Here is a 16128-nt window from a genome sequence, read left to right on the forward strand (position 1 = left end):
CATAGAAATCACTGATTATCTCTGGTTGAAATGTTCTTCAAACCAGCCCTGAGGCAGTTGACTGAGATGCTGAATTTCAACACAAATAGTCTAAATTCAATTGAGTACAAGTCCTCTACTGGGAAGTGTTGAGTAAGTTTAATTACAAGCCACTGCAGTGATGATAATAAGTGTGTCTACCAGTGCCTATGGTACTCTTATTCTTGGTGTAAATAAATTAGAACATTAGGAAAACCTATGTACTGTAAAGATGATGAATTGTTGGAAGAGGCTGCAGAGGAAAACCTGTGAAGTTTTCTTCTCTGGAAGTTATTAAGAGCATAATGGAGAAATACCTGCCAGTGCTTGACCTGAATGCACTCAGACTTGCTTCGGGCAGAGGCATGGGCAAGAAATACAGTATAGGGCTGCTTGTGATCTCATTCAGCCTGAGATGGAAGGATAATACATTCACGAATTAATAACCATTTCACATAATTTTGTTATGTGTTATGTGTCTCCCACTTCTCACATTCACATCTCTGAATGTGGCCTTAAGTGGTAATTTGCTTTCTTTTGCAACCCCTTATCAAAGAGACACCATAGCTACAGTTAATTATGCTGCAAGGAATGTATCAAGAGTCGATGCAGTGGCATTTCATAAATGTTACAGTGTTGCCTGCTGCTCCAAATTCTGCTTCAGGTCATGAATTGCAAATACTGAAAACCTCAAACTTGGAATTCTCCACTTTTCCTCCCATTTGCACTTGAGGCTTCCGCGTGCAGCTGTAGCCAAACTTGGGGGGAGAGTAATGCTGCCTTGGCCCAGGTGAAGGTAGTTCAGTGGTAGAAAAAAGTTACAAGGGTAATTTGAATAGCTTTTCAGGAACCAAAATTGTGTAGCCAGAAGTACAGCTTACTTCCTGAAAAAGGATATATGTGAATGGGATGGAAAGAAGCTTCAGTGGGTATTTGGACTTGCTACTTGGAGCTGTCTGACTTCAATGTCTGCCCTAAGAGCACAGGAATACCAGGCTCCTGCTGAGAGAGGCTGCTGCTTTGAGTCGCTCTTGTCAGGAGCCTCTCCCCTTCAACTGAAAACAGAGTCTAATCTCCTGATTTAGGAGACACATTTTGTTATGAGAAGTTGGGCAATGTAAATACCAGCAACAAGGATCTTCCTAAAGAAGGACTGCACTGCTAGAGTACCTACCTGCTGGATGTACAGTTCTCTGGAATCTGCCGTAGATGGGGCATAACTTGTGGCAAGCAGAAAGCTGCTGTAGTTACTCTGGGGTTGAATTTGCTGTTACCTGTTATCAGAAACAGACTCCTGTGTTCTGGTGTATAACTGGGTTTATTATCAGTCTCTGTGTATTAGTACTGCTTATTTTTCTGAGGTCCTTCTAGCAGATGTCTGCTTGGAAAGCCTGGGTGTCAATTCTGTTGATATTGTGGTCTCACTGCAGGCTAGAACAACAGTCTTTATACTCCTCATCTCTGCTGCTGGAGCTGAATGTCAGGGATTTGCAGACCAGAGAGACAGAGGAGAAAAGTGGTGTAGGATTTGCACTGCTGCTTGTTTTCCTTTGGTTGTAATGCTGTTCCTCCAGGTATAAGGTGCATCCTGAGTCTCTCAATTCCAGCTGTGAACAGTTTTCTCTCTTTTTCCAGTTTAAGGGTTTTTCTCTTTCCTGGGTGAGATCAGAAACCCAATGTGTTCATGTATTGCCCAAGAGGAAGAGTGAAAGTCCCTGCCCTACATGTTTGTACAGTTAAACATGGACTAGAAAACAGAAATGCATCTGGTTTGAGGTTCTGTTTTTAACTTCCAATTCCATGTTATATCCACAAGACCACCACATCTTTGTGACAAGGTGCTTCATGGTCATGGAAATACTCGGCATCAATGGTGACTGGTAGAGAGCTGGTTCTTCCCAAGTGTCATTACACTTTAAACTGTTGTGGAGCAAACAAAGCTGAAGTGCTCAGAATAGACATGTGAGAGAAGCAGAAGTGGGGGACATTTTTTTTTTCCTTGTATTAGAAAGTTAAAGCAAAATGTTTGGTTTCATTTTTCTACTCCACACAGTTTCTGGAAACATCAGTACTATCATGCTGGTGAGAAATCTGGAGAGTGTTGCAGGAGTTAATTTAATTCAATTCCTTACTTTTGTATTGCATAGTAATTAGTTTGTAATAGAAATATTAGGACAATATGTACAAAAATGTTGCTTTTATGCAAAGTGATAGTGTCCCATGCCTCAGTGTCCTCCAAAAGCTTTTGTGGGTTTGTTCTTCTCTCAGACATTTTAGGGAACTGTGTTGGGGAGTAGGTAAGTGGCTGCTTAGGGCAGGACCCAGGCTGTTGTTTGATGTGAGGACAGCAGAAATATCAGCTCCAGGATGGGTTATTACCATGCCAAGTGCCCGTCTCAGATGTTTGAAACTGATTTGGTATGTTCACCACAAACATGACAGTCAGTCATTGTTCAACCTTTGTGTGTGTGTGTGTGTCATTTAAATTGTGTAAAGGAGAGGACACATGAATTCTATTCCCTGCTTGCCTATAGACACCGAATCCATGTTGTACACAAGGTAGAAATCCACTTTTTCATTTTCTTTGGTGTAAAATCATTTCTAAAGATAGGACACACCTAATATATGAGTCAGCTCCCTGCATGCCATTAATCTTATACATGCCATAGTAGAAGGCCACCTCTTTGTGGTAACCAGGAAGGAACAGATGTTTTTATCGTCTTTGGTCATTGTGAGTAGTGCCTTACTCATGATAACCACCCATGTGGATCAGTCAGGCTATTTGTGCAGCACAGTGTTATTCACTGTGTGGGAGATTATCAGAGGCTGGTCTCTATTAAAAAAAGAAACCAGCCAGTTTTTTCTTGCACCAGAATGTTTCCAATGGGATCACCTTATTTACTCAGAGAAAATTTCTAAAACTTTTTCCCTCCTGAAATAAATTGTAATTTCAGTGGAGCAGTGGTGGCAATTTAGGAGCAGCTCTACTCTAAACTCATGTGCATGGACTCAGGGTGCCCTGGGAAAGGAAACTGGTTAGGTTTGACAGTGCAGTGTGATTCCAGCTTTCACCAAGGCAGGTTCTAAACTCTGTTGCTTTGTGAAGACACTGGTATATTCATCTTGAGATGTTTTTCTGCTTCTGTTGAAATGCTGTACCTACCTTGCATTTGGTAAAGACATAAATGCTACCTGCCAATCTTTGGAAAAAGTTCCAATTACTCTTTTATTTGCTTTGATGAATATGCTTGGGCTTGTTTCGTCCTGCAGTGTTTGACTGAGCTGAGTGGTCTAATAAAGCAAAGTTGCTGTGAAATTTTCTTCTGCTTTGGTAAAAGTCAGCTCAGCACACAGAGTTGATGAGATGCCAAAGAGATGTGTTTTTCAGAAGCCTAAGCTCTGTTTTGTGTGAATGTCATGTAAGGACTGTGAGATGAGTTCAAGGAAGAAGAGGGGAGCCCTTTTCTCATAATGGAAATCCTTGCAAAGAATTTAAGACCAAGACAGGTAAAGGGAGTGGTATTTTTCAACCGAGTGTTCCAAGTGACGGATGGAATTGAGTGGATGTTGAATGAGTGTTAGGACTGGCTGTGTACAAGTGCATTTAGTCTTGCAGGTTGCCTTGGATGTAGAATTGTTAATTAGCTTTTTTTCAACTTAGAATGAAAAAAAATAAACAGCTGGGTTTTTGTTTTCCCCCATGTGGGTGTTGTTTCCCCAGTCCTGGCTGCTCTGAGAGGCGTTGTTCATTACCAAGGTTTAAGTGTAGTGTTAAGTTAATAGTTAGGGCTAGGGGTTAAGATTAAGGGTTGGGTTAGACTTAGTCAGGGTTAGGTTTAAAGTTAGGGTTCACAGGCTTAATTATGTCTCTCCACACACCATAAGCTCATCTGCACTATTATCTTGCTGATTAAATTGCAGTGATCTGTTTTGTTTATAAGCAAAAAAAAAGTGATATCTAATACTTGAGAGGCAGTAATTGGAATTTTCCACTGCTTTTTAAACTGTAGCACTAAGCTTTCTCGGTCTTGAACTTTCTCTTTCGTTAAAGGTAATGTATCTACATAGATATTTCTTTTTCCCTGTGAATGTTTTTTTTAAATAGAAATTTTCCACTCATTGTCCATTAATATAATTTGGCACAAAGATAGACTAATTGCATGGGCGGGCACAGTGATAGAGATATAAATCTCTTCCAGTGACAGTGTCTTGAAATAGCAGTCATTTGGGATATCATCATTGCAGTGTTATATTGCAGATAGATTTTGCTGCCTTTCTGTGAGGGTGAGTGTTGTGTTGAACCTATACACGTGTGTGTGTGTGTGTGTGTGTGTGTGCAGATACATGTGTTGGTGTGTGTGTATGTACATGTGTGTACCATGTGGGCAGTTGTGGATATTTAATGCTCTTGGATCCTGTTCTCACTGAACCATTAGGTTGTGGTGGATAGTACCCTGTAAAGATCTAAGCAAGGAACTGTCTCTGCCTTCTTTTTTTTCCAACTTCACCCACATTGTAACACTGTGCTGTCAGTGTCAGCTGTTACCCACAGTGCTCAAGAGGGAGCTGTGACCCTCCCAGTCATATTTAACTATCCCAGGCCCATCTAACTGGGATATCTTGGAAATCCTGGCATTGATCAGATTTGAACTCGGTATTTGAAGCCAGATTTCAAGGGATTAAATGTACACTTGGCATGTTTTATTTATTTTTTTCACCAGCAGGTCCTCAGTTACCCACCTTCTTGCCTGTCCCAATAGAGAAGCACTTTGCTTGTCTCTCCTAAACTGAGTAATGGCAGTCTGTCACCTCAGTCTTGCTGGAAAAGGTGTAAAATGCCAGACCAGAAGTAGCAGACTTGAGGTATTGTATTCTGCTTGTTGTGGTGTCCTGCTGCTCAGTGCAGGGCACTGCAGAGAAAGGACATTTGTGTGGCTGTTCCTCTACTGCCACCTCCCAGGTATGGGATCACAGCTGACAGTCTGGTTTTATCTGTTTTTCCATTACTGGTGTATTCACTTTGTTTAATACAAGCAAAAATATTCCAGAAGCAAACCTGGCTCTGGTATGTTAGTCTCGGTTGCCTGTCCTCTTGTGCTGATCTCTTCTTGCCCAGCGCTGCCACTGGACCACCAATGGGACAAGTCTGGAGACTCAGGGAATCTCTGAGTCACTGATGACACAGCTGCAGAAATGGATTTTCTTGGCAGAAGAGACTAAAACAGGCGTGGTTTCAGAGAAAAAAAATCCTTTGGCAGCCATGTTACACTGTCATTTTTAAAATAGCATGTTCTGTCAGAAACACTGCTTCCAACCCTTCTTGCTTGCTTTGGATTTAGAAACATGCTCTTTGATGTGGAAAGCAGACTTAGGGCCAAAAGTCCTTCCTTTGGGTGTCCACTCCTTCAGGGCAAAGGCTATTTTCTAGATCACAGGACTCAAGTCTGACTGTCTTTATCAGAGTTAGCTGCTACATGTCCTCCTGTGCCTCCTGCACGTACAGCACCTCCTGGGTGGAGTGCAGGCACTGGCTGTTCTGCTGGATTGTGAGTTGTTCCCTCCTTGCTGTGCAGCTGCTGTGATTAACCACAGCAGCACAGTTTAAACCAGAAGCCAATGCAACATACGATACCCAGCTATCTATGGCACGAAATGGTGTGTTAGTGCTTCAAAGGCAGCCCAGAGACTCGTGGTTGTCCTCTCAAACAGACCCTGCTCTCTGCTAAACATAAAAGGACATCCTGTAAATAGCCTTACTTGCATCAAAGTCAGTTCATCAGCTGTGGATCTGGCTCCACGTGTCTGGCGTGTTCTTTACCAGCAGAGATAATGGTATTTAAAGTGACTTTTACTCAGGTTTTTGACTCTCTGGTGTTTTTTATTGCATCTGGCTCCATTACTGGCTTTCTTACCATTCCCATAACATGTTTTTTCTTTTTGGGAGCTGTTGTAAAAGCAGAGCCTTGTACAGCTGAAAGAATTAAAGCCAAAGGGTTCATGAAGAGGGAACAGAACAGGCTGTTTCTGACTCTGGTTGCTCATAGCTGGATTCAAAGCTGATACATCAGTCACCTCAAATCCAGTCCCATGGTTCTACCTTAATTTTAAGCTAGAGTACACAATGTTTGTCTGTGTAAAAGGCCATAATGAGAACAAGAGTGTTGGAAGAAATAAGGTAATTTACTTTTTATGGTGTTCCTTCCTTCCTGGTTTATGTAGTTCCAGACAATAAACCCATCTTTAAATAATTGCAGTTAATGTAAATTAAGCCTAATGAGCCATTTAGTGTAAGTGCCCCATACAACTTACCAGCAGAGAAAAATGACCACTGGACAAGTTACTGGCATAATCTGAAGTGTGTGGGTCTTGCTGTATAAAGTAGTATCAAAGTCATGTTAAGAGACATCAAAATTTCTTCTAATTGCCAATTTCTCTGACACAAAAGCACAAGCTTCTGAACATTTTGAAATCTGGGTTTCTGAAGGTTTGGATAAATTTGCCTTTTGCTGGAATTTTAAAAATCTGAATAACTCTTACCAAGAAAAGCCTTTTTTTTGTGCCACTTCATCCTCAGTGGCTGTGTTGAGACAGCACAGCCACTGAGGCACTTCAACCTCATCAGAGGTTGTCTGCCATGTGCTAATATAAAGAAGTACTTAGGACAAAACATGTTGGCACCAAGCACTAAGCGTGGGTATGAAAATGTATGACTCTGAAAATGGACCAGAGCTGTGGTTGCAGTTACAATTTTTGTAGATGAGTGATTTGATTTGGAAAAAAAATCCTTCCAAAGGTGGGGTGACATGCAGTTTCACAGAAGCAGGCTGCCACTGCTGAGAAGTCAAGTTCATGATTTAACAAACAACACTTTTTCATTTTCCCTTTTTAATTGCAGAAGTCAGTCAGAGTTCATCTCCTGCACACTGGGCCATGAGGAAGAACAACTTCCTTGTCATCCCTTATGCTGGCTTTTTCTCACTGTATATATGAAACTAAGGGGTGATTTTTTGCTTACCAGTTTTAGTAACTAAAGTCACAACAAACAATTCAAGATTGCACATAATCACGATGGCTCAGTCTGAATAGAAAGTTTCCTTTGCCCGGTAGCAGCCAGCACATGTTTCTCCATATGGAATTTTTCAGTCTCTTGTGCCCTGTAGCTGCTGGAAGCAGAGAACAATTGGGTGGGTGAGTAGCATCCTTGTCCTGCCTTCAGTCTGTACTGGGACAAGTGGGTTCCAAGACTGGTCTCAGCAGTCTTTGTCCTGTTTTTCAACAAACAGAGCTCACAGTTTGCGTGGTGCACTGACCCATTTGTCCATGGCTTGCTGAACTCACTCAGCCATGGCCTTTTTCCTCCAGTTCTCGACTGGGCAGCTCCTGAGGCTGCCAGTCGTCCTTGCCTCTGTCCTTCTGGCAGCAGCAAGACAAACTCTCTCCTGTTCTTTTCTCTGCACATTTGCAGTCTGCCTTCAAGAAAAAGACTTTTCTTTGCAGCTTTTGTTTATTAAACTGAGAAAAAGAACAACGCCCCAGACCCAAAGCCCTGACATTTATTGGCAGCATGGCAGTGATTCAGGCAAGCACAAATCCTGTCACCACCTTACCGTGTCATTTGGGAATATCATTACAATAGTGCATGTTTCACACAGCACTGTTTCCTCAGTGTCCTGGCCCTGGAAAATCTCCTGTTACTGGATACTCACCAAGTTGTTAATGGAAAGTTTGGAAGCAGATGTGGCAAGATTTATAAACACATATTAGCTATCTTCTTGCTTCTTCCTGAAACATGGGACCTAATCATAGATTTGGAGAAAGGTTTACATTTTCTCTTAACTAGGGCTCAAAGCCCAGACCTACTCATACTTTCATCAGGCTTACTTCCCATAGCTTTGTTCCCAGAAGCAGGCACAGAGAATGTAAGAAAAGTATTCCCAAGATTAGCCTGCTAGCCAGAAACATAGTGAGAAGAGTAATCTGCCTAGAGGGATGGGTGCTGAACATTTTTTTGCTGCTGTTGATTGCGCCCACTTCCTGCCATTTGAGGCTGCTTTATTAGTTCCTAACAGTTTTTATTTTTTGATTATTTTCATCCTGGCTTTTCTTACACATTTCTTTGATACCTGGGATCCTGGGTTCTTTGAACTGCAGTAATTAATTCCCCCCCCCACCGCACTTTTATTTTATTTTATTTTCTTACAAAAAAACCCAAAAAAAACAACAAAAAAAGCTGTCTTCAAGTGTCTGTGTGTAAATGTCCAAAATGGTATGTCTTTAATCTGATCCTGTAATTCCTTCCATTTTTTTCATTCTTCTACCTTGTTACTACAGTATTTTACTGGTCAGGTACAGTGGAGCCCCTGTGAAAGTAGAATGATACAGCTCTTCTGAAAATCAGCTCTGTAGCAAGACAGCATCACATTCATTGACGGTGGTAGTAGCAGGAAAGATCTGTGTTGGTTAATAGATGTTAATGCTATAAATTGGCCAAGTTCTGAATTTATGTTCTTTCAGGGGACTGCCAACACGGAAAAGCCTGCAATCCCATTTTCAGACTAGGCTATGGAATCATGCTGAATCTATTATTCTTCAGGAATGAAAGTGCTGTGACTTAGAAAAGTTACTTTCTTTGCATGAGCTGGGTTGCTCTGGTCACTGGCAGCACTGCTGGGCAAAAGCAGCATCCCATCAAATATTCATCCTTCCATCAAGCCTGTACAGCCTGGAATGTTTCTTTTCTGTCACTCTGCAATCACAAAAAATGAAAAGCCCAAATCTCTTTCATGTTGATGATATTTCAAGAGGATTCCAGGTCTAAAAGAAGAAAGAAAAATAAGGGTGTTTTTTTTTCTCATTTATTTGCTTTGGTTTGTTGGTTTTATTTGAAGATAGAAATGCACTGTGAAGATTGTAAAATCAGTGAAAGGCCTGGGAATCTCAGCTGTACTAAGCCCTCTTTGCCAGAACCACTGAAGTCCTCACAGCATTTCCACACTGGGATGGCCAAAGGCTCCTGGGGCTGGAGGGCTGAGCAGGGTTGTAGGGAGACTTCCTCAGCACTGCCTGTGTCCTGCTGTCTGGCCAAAAGGGGGTTAAGGGCTGCCTGCCTACTCATGATTCAGAGAGATTCCAAGGAAGAAGGTGTGTCTTTTCTTGCAGGAAATCAGAAGACACAAAGGGAGATGCCTTTGCTACTTCAGCTGTAGGAAGAAGCTGTGTTTTGTGTTACTTGGGCATTGTCTTTGATTCAGTAAGAAATGCTCGGAGGAAAAGAGCCAGTGAACCTCCCTTTGAGGTGGGAGCATGCTGAGATTTCCCTAGACAGATTAACAAGCTTTTCCAAAGTTGTAGTGTCTTCGGAAGCAGCTTTGCTACTGGACCATTAGTTCCTGTGTGGGAGTTGAACCTACTTGCATAATCCACATGCCAGCTCTGTTGTTTTCTAGATGGGAATTGATCAGGTTATTGATATGTTGCAAGCATCAGAATTTGGAAGTATTTTAAGTGGGACAGTCTGTTCTTAGGTCTGGTTTTGCATGGTTAATTTAGTAATACAAATCTGCATGTGCTGCTTGGCCTTTCTCTAATAGCATTTAATAGAGGTCTTTCTGAACGTTGTGCTCTTTTTTGAAGATGAAAGTTTTTTGCCTGTTTTTTAAGAAATCACACAATTCAGCCAAACTTACGGAGAAACGACCTGGTAGTAAAAGCTTGGAGACCTAGACATACTTTTCCATTTACTGAAGGATGCTGTTACTTGGCAGAAATGGGGCATAAACAAAGAAAGAAGCAGTGGGAGTGTGATTACCAGGCACGTGGAAAATTACTTTCAAGCAAGTCTCTTTGAGATCAAGAAGTGTTAAGACTGATCCTGTCCACACTGACCCTAGGCAGGTCACCACTGACCCAAGCCTATCTGAGGCAAGAGCTGGCATGAGCTGGCAAGAGGGCAAACACACACCAATTTGCAGAAATTAGTTTTGCATTCATTCTGAACTAGTGTAAGGAAGAGGTAGGACATCTTGGAAGCAGTTATAATAGCTTCCTTCTGGGAAGAAATTTGATGATTTACCATTGTTTTCCTGTGGCTGAGATGGATGGTAGAGGTAGATGTGCCATTGTTCACAAATGATGCTGTGACAGTTCCCTGCTCTGGATTGTCATGCCTTGCCTGGAGCCAGTGAGTCGCAAGGCTGCCGAGGGCAGACCGCAGTCTAAAACTGTTTGTGAGGAGCCACCAGGTTGCTGTGATATTTAGTGGTTTGATACAGAGAAGAGCTTGCTGCCTATGCATGTACCCATTCAGAAATTCTTCACCTCTTTAAGAGGCAATGAAAATGGTGAAATTGTGAACCAGGGAAACATAGGGCTGCAGAGACCATCAAGTCATTTTCTGGACAAAACTGTTCCTAGCACCTCCTTGTCTCATGTGCCTGAAAAATCCCCTCTGTTTTCACAACTAGGATGGCCTCAGGATGTCCTTCTCAGACAGAAGCCCTGCATCTATCCCCTTATCTCAGTGGAGACCTCAGACCCTTCGCAGTGCTAATCACTTGTGAAACCTTCTCTTCAAATTCATCCTAGTTTTTATTTTTGCCTTGTAATACCCAGCAACAGAGAGCTCCTTTAAAACTGTCTGAAAGTGAGATAAATACTTTTACCTGAAGAGTCCCTGAGACTCTGGGATATGCAGCAAAAAATTTTACTTTCCACTCTTTCTTTTAATTACTTACAGAATTTACTGCAGGGTTCCTCTGCCTTCTTAAATGAGAGTGGACATTTTTGGGGTACTGTGTACCCTACATGGTTCCTCCCCTGCTTGGTAACCCCAGTTTCTCTGGGTGCCCTGGTTCTCCCAGCCCCTCGTGGGAGAGGGTCTCTGAACTCCTGGCCTTGGCATCACTTCTTGCCTGATGCTCCACTGGGATTTATCACTTCCTCCAAGGTGGCAGCTTTAGAATCCCGGCAGTGTTTGTGCTGCCTGACAAATGAGCATTGCCTCCCACGAGGATTTCTATAGTTTCCTGCTGCTGCACTGTCTCTGATAGCTGAAGTATCTGATCCAATGAAAGATCATGTCTCAACAGGTGCTGCGGCTTCAGCAAACAATGGTCTGTCAAGTGTAGAAGGCGGTGTTTATGCATACATTTTAATCCTTGTTTGCACAGTACATTTAAGGTGTAAAATTCTGGCTTCTCACTGTTACTATTACCACTGCATTTTCATTTATCCATGAGAAATTAGTGCAACAAGTGGGAGTTCTTCCAAAGTTCTTTAGTCACACCTTGCCAGATGTCTTGGAGCAATCTGGCCTGACACAAGTCTTCCCAAGACCTCAGTGCATGCATCAAGAGGAGCTGGAAACCATGTTTCAGATAGAGAACTGTGACCAAATTGTTATCATGGAAACATGTTGGAATGGTCACACAACTGGAACACTGCAATGGAGGGCTACAAACTTTTCAGAAGAGATAGACTGGGAAGGAGCAGGAGCATTGCACTCTCTGTTAAGGAATGAGTGGATTGAAAAGGGCTGTCTCTGAGAAACAGCTACAAACAGGCTGAGCTTGTGGGTCAAGGACCACACCAACAAAGGACATCTCATGGGTGGGATCTACTACAGGTGTCTGACCAGGGTGGACCTGTTGATGGGGAGTCTTGCCTCAGCTGCAGGAAGCATCGTGCTCACAAGCTCTTATCCTGATGGGGGATTTCAACCATCCAGATATCTGCTGGAAAAGGAATACAGCTGGCTGTAAGCAATCCAGGAGACTCCTGGAGTGCATCAGGGGTAAATTTCAGATCCAAGTGTCACACAAAGTGATGAGGGAAGATGCAGGACCTGGTGTTCACCAAAGCAAGTGAACTCATGACAGGAGTTTGGAGGCAGTCTGGGCTGTAGTGAGCATGTCCTGGCTGGGTTTGTGATCTTAAGAAATATGGGTGTGACAAAGAGCAAGGTCAGGACCCTCAACTTTAAAAGAGTGAACTTCCAGCTGTTTAAAAAATTAATGGATGTGATTTCCTGGGAAACTGTCCTTAGCTGACCAGAGCTGGCAACTCTTTAAGGCCACTTTTCTTAGAGCACATGACCTCTCCCTCCCAGTGTGTAAGAAACCAAGAAAGGCAGGCCAAAAAGCAGCATGGCTGAGCAGGGACCTTCCTCTCAAGCTGATGAGCAAGAAGAAAATGCCCAGCTGGTGGAAGCAGGGTCAGATGACTGGGGAATGTACAGGGATACTGTTTGGATGTGCTGGGATGGGATCAGGAAAGGTAAGGCACAGATAAAATGCAACTTGGCATGGGATGTGAAGACTAACTCTGAGGAATTCTTTAAGTACAGTGGTCAGAAAAGAAAGGCCAAAGAGAGTGTACCATTCCCCACCTCCTCCAATAAAGGAGAAGGGAGAGCTGGTGTCAAGGGAGGGAATCCTGCCCCTCTTCTCTCATGAGACACCACCTGGAGTGCTGCATCCAGCTCTGGGGCCCTCAACACGAGAAAGGTGTGCATCTGTTGGAATGAGTCCAAAGGAGAGCCATGAGTGTGGTGAGAGGGATGTGTCCTCCTATGAGGACAGGCTGAAAGAGCTGGAGTTGTTTAGCCTGGAGAAGGTCCCAGGCTTCATCACTCCCTTCCAATACTTTAAAAGGGTTATAAAAAAGGGGGAGAGCAACTTTTTACATGGGCAGATAGTGATGGGACAAAGGAGAATGGTTTTAAACTGAAAGAGGGCAGATTTAGATTATATGTTAGAAAGAAATTCTTCACTGTGAGGATGATAAAACACTGGAACAGGCTGTCCAGAAAAGCTGTGGATGCCCCATCCCTGGAAGTGTTCAAGGCCAGGCTGGATGGGGCTCTAGGGAGCTTGATCTAGTGCAAAGTGCATCTGTGGGTTTGTAGAAGATGATCTTTAAGGTCCCTTCCAACCCAAGCCATTGCATGATTCTGATTCTATGAAGTCAGTGTAAAACTGTGTACAGAAAGATACTGACTGATACACTGCAGTGGCTGACACCAGCAGATAAAGATGTTTTTGCAGAGCTCTTCCTTCACTGTGATGAGGGCCAGGGAAGAGCACATCCTGGACATAACAAGAGCCACACAAATAGCCTTGGGAGCAAGCTCTGGCTGAGGTGTGGGTTCTGTGTTTGTCTCTTAATTTAGCAGTATCGGGAAAACCCACGAAGGAAAAAATGTGGATATTTTCCAGATGCAGAGTGATTCAAGGCTGTAATTACAAATGCTCGCCTACTGAAATATTTGTACAATTGCCATGGGATACTGTAACTAGCAACATCCATTGGATTGTTTTTAAATCTAAAGCAGTAATATTGTGCTAGTGTACCTGAAGCCTGCACCAGTGCTTGGCAAAACTGCCTCTGCATGGCAGGTTTAGGTTCTGTACAGCTTAAGAAATGATGCTTTTACTGCTCAGCTGCATCAACTGAGAAATCTTTGTCAAACTCGTTTGTATCTGGGTCCCATGCAGAGTGCACTGAGCGGTTCCACAGTTGCAAGGATTTACTTCATTCCTTTCAGTTTCATTACAGAAAAAAGTAAATTGCGGAGGCTTGTTTGTTTCCTTTGGGTTTTTTTTTTTAAACTTTTGATCACACGGGGATTCTGTGTGCTAAGAAGCCACTGAAAAGGAACAGAGTGAGTGATTATGCGCGACAGGAATAGAGTCTGTCACAGAGTTGCAGATTGTTTATTGCTGCTGTGCTTTGATAAGTGACAGCAACTGGCTGTAATTCTCCCGGTGCTGCCCAGCTGCTTTGATCGGCAGCGAAACTGTTAACTGTGCTGACAATTAATTATTGTCGATGGGCATTGCAGCTTGAACTTCCCCTGCCAAACAGTGGCAGATCACACCCGTCAGGGCTATTGTTTAAGGCTTTCTTTGGACATATCGCTGGGCTGAATCACGTTGCGCTTCTTCTCAGGGTTTTCTTCCACAGTCACTGTGATTAGAGAGTCGCCCTGTTTTTGTGAGCGAGAGCTGGGATCGCAGACAGGGTGCTGGCAGCGTGTGGGAGGTGTGTTTGAGAGCCATGTGCCCCTGGAGCAGAGGCTGTGCGTGCGGGTGTCTTCTCTGGCTCCTGTGCTGATCTGCAGCTTGGAGGTGTGTACCATCCAGGAGGGGATCAGAAAGCCCTCTGTGTATGTAGCAGGCGGTGAGGAACTGGGGAAAGGATGGTGGCTTTCAATGCAGGTGTCGCATGGGAGAGAAGAGTGATTGCCGTCTGAGGCTGCAAGCACTGCGGTGAGTGTCCTTTTCCTCTTCCCCAAGACTGATCCCAACCTTCCTACTTTCTTACCACTCTCTAAAATCCTCCCTTTGTGTAGGCTCTTTCTTTATGCCTTTCAGTCTCTCCTTTTTTTACCTGACCTCCTCTTCTCCTCTCATCTCTTATTCCCCCTCCTTTCAGTCTCTTCTTTGTTTCCATCCCCATGCCTCAGAGGCCGGACACAGTCTTAGGCTATTGCAGTGGGTTGTTTGAACATTTATAGCCTTATGCTTCGGGAACCTTTGACTGGTGGCAATTGTATCTGATGGATTTAAAAGTATCTGAACACCCTATTTGCATTTCTGCCTGTCTGCTCAAAACCACACCGGCACTCCCTTGAGGCTTGAATTCTGATAGCAGCAGCTGTGGCAGTGGCATCCTGTGATTTGCTTCATCAGTTGACATTTCAAGGAATTTGGACAGATATAACAGGATTGACCATCTTACTGCCCTCTGCTGCTAAACAACTTGGGTATCTTACCTACATAAAGGGTAGGTGTAACTGGCTTTATTAGTGAGAGCCCACATGAAAGTCTTCCCCCTCCATACGTTTCTGTTGCTGTTGCTATTACTATCCAGCGGTCTGTATTGATTTGTAGTATATTTTATTCAGCTAAACCCATGATCAGCCTAGTTCTTTTCTGTGTCTAGATTGCTTGTAGAATTAGGAGTTTTAAGCAGTGTTTTTGAGATCAGGAGCAAATCCTTTAAAAATTAGGTCTTGCCTATGTAAACAACTTGCACTACTTTTTAACTGCTGTTCTGTAATATTGATACAACCCTCCCCTAGTGTGAATTCAGCTATGCCAGTATGAACATGCTTATACCAGTGTGTCTTGTTCCCCTGTGGGAAAGAAGAACCAGCTCTTCCAGTATAAAGCACTTTTTTTTGGCTCTGATTACATCCACACTTTTGTTGTATCATCAGAAATATAGCAGCAAATAGTACTTGTAATTTAACAAGGATGAACTGGTACAAAATCATGTATAGAACAAGTCTTGGTCTGCAGACTGCCTCAATAACTCTTTGACAAGCAAGTGTTGAATATGCTGTGTATTTATAATCTTGTCTTTGTAACTGGAGGTACAGTGGAAAGACTTGGTGTTACTGCCACTATGTATTCACAGTAAAGAAACTAAGAACTGGCCAGTGTGTTGGCTATGATGTCACGGCTGTGAGTCATGTGAGTCATGGTAGTTGTTTATTTATTAATAAAGTACCTAAGATTTTATTCACTTTCAAACTGGCCATTGCTTTTATGTGCAGCCAACTGGCAATGTAGTGGCAGAGATGTAGATTCCAGTAATGCTTACTTGGGAGTGCCTTTGAGCTGGCAGGGAAATAGGGAGGTATTTTAGCAATGTAACAAAAATGGATCCTGAAAATCCACTTGCACCAGGGAAATGTGAGTGCCTGGTGGGTGTGAAACACTTACCTGTGGTCATCTACCTCAGTCATCAGTAGGGCAGGGCAGTCTAGAGACCAGTAGTACATAGTGAAACCTAGAAAAATTCCAATCAGACAGTATAATCCTAAACATCATATTTTATCAGTGGGGTTAATCTACCCCACTGATAATCTACACATCCTGGGATGTGTAGGGAAGACTCTTGGTGTTTGGTGTTTGCAGGCAAAGGAGAAATACATTTGGTATAGAAATCACTTTATATTCAGACCTTTTTGGGAAGGCAGTGCCACCAGAAGAAGTGGTCTTTTGGGAAAGAACTGTCTTAATTGACATGACTAATGACAGGTGTTTGGAAACATGGGACCTAACTAAAGCTTTTAGGTTCTCTTCTACAAGAGAAAATAAGCAG

General features: G+C 43.0%; 1 protein-coding gene across 6 annotated transcripts in view; it reads left to right on the forward strand.

The window, feature by feature from the left end:
- Nucleotides 1-16128, forward strand: part of OSBPL5 (oxysterol binding protein like 5) — a 181394-nt gene that overhangs the window by 90751 nt on the left and 74515 nt on the right. Inside the window, exon 1 of one of the 6 annotated variants that reach the window (XM_015630226.3) lies at nucleotides 13934-14285. The exons of the other annotated variants lie outside the window; for them this stretch is intronic. The gene's annotated coding sequence lies outside the window, so the exon portion shown is untranslated. Of the gene's footprint in view, nucleotides 1-13933; nucleotides 14286-16128 lie in introns of those variants that run through there. 6 annotated transcript variants of the gene reach the window in all.

This window comes from Parus major, chromosome 5 (assembly GCF_001522545.3).
Source record: "Parus major isolate Abel chromosome 5, Parus_major1.1, whole genome shotgun sequence".
Lineage (NCBI taxonomy): Eukaryota > Metazoa > Chordata > Aves > Passeriformes > Paridae > Parus > Parus major.